Source organism: Capsella rubella, unplaced genomic scaffold (assembly GCF_000375325.1).
Source record: "Capsella rubella cultivar Monte Gargano unplaced genomic scaffold, Caprub1_0 scaffold_95, whole genome shotgun sequence".
Classification (NCBI taxonomy): Eukaryota; Viridiplantae; Streptophyta; class Magnoliopsida; order Brassicales; family Brassicaceae; genus Capsella; species Capsella rubella.
In genome coordinates, this window is record NW_006238833.1 from 9,006 (window position 1) to 9,683 (window position 678).

Sequence of the window (678 nt, forward strand, 5' to 3'; positions counted from 1 at the left end):
AATCTGTACATAAAATAATCTGTACATCAACGTCTGTACACACTGTACCTATGCTAAAACCACGGGAAAGTTAACTGCTATCTCGTTCAGCAAAAATATGTACAGACCACTGTCTGTACGTAACCAAGTAATTGTGTAAAGAAAAGAAAATATTCTGTAGGATATATAAGTATAGTGTTGAACAGATATTTCGATAGACGGTATAAATGGTGCATATAATGAAACCTTTGTACACAACACTATCAATAATAGCTGTACAACGCTAAGTGTGTACATAATCCTAGCAGTTGAGCGATTTAACGTACAAAAAATCATATGTACATAAAATAAACTGTACATGATCTCAACATCTGTACACACAGAACCTATTCTATATGCAGAATAAAATATGTACACACCACAGAAAAGTTAACTCCTATATCGAATCATCAAACATGTACAGACCACTGTCTGTACGTAACCAAGTAATTGTGTAAAGAAAAGAAAATATTCTGTAGGGTATATAAGTATAGTATGTTTTACATATTATATACAGAATATACAGAGAAGTGTTGAACAGATATTTCGATAGACGGTATAAATGGTGCATATAATGAAACCTCTGTACACAACACTATCAATAATAGCTGTACAACGATAAGTGTGTACATAATCCTAGCAGTTGAGCGATTTAACGTA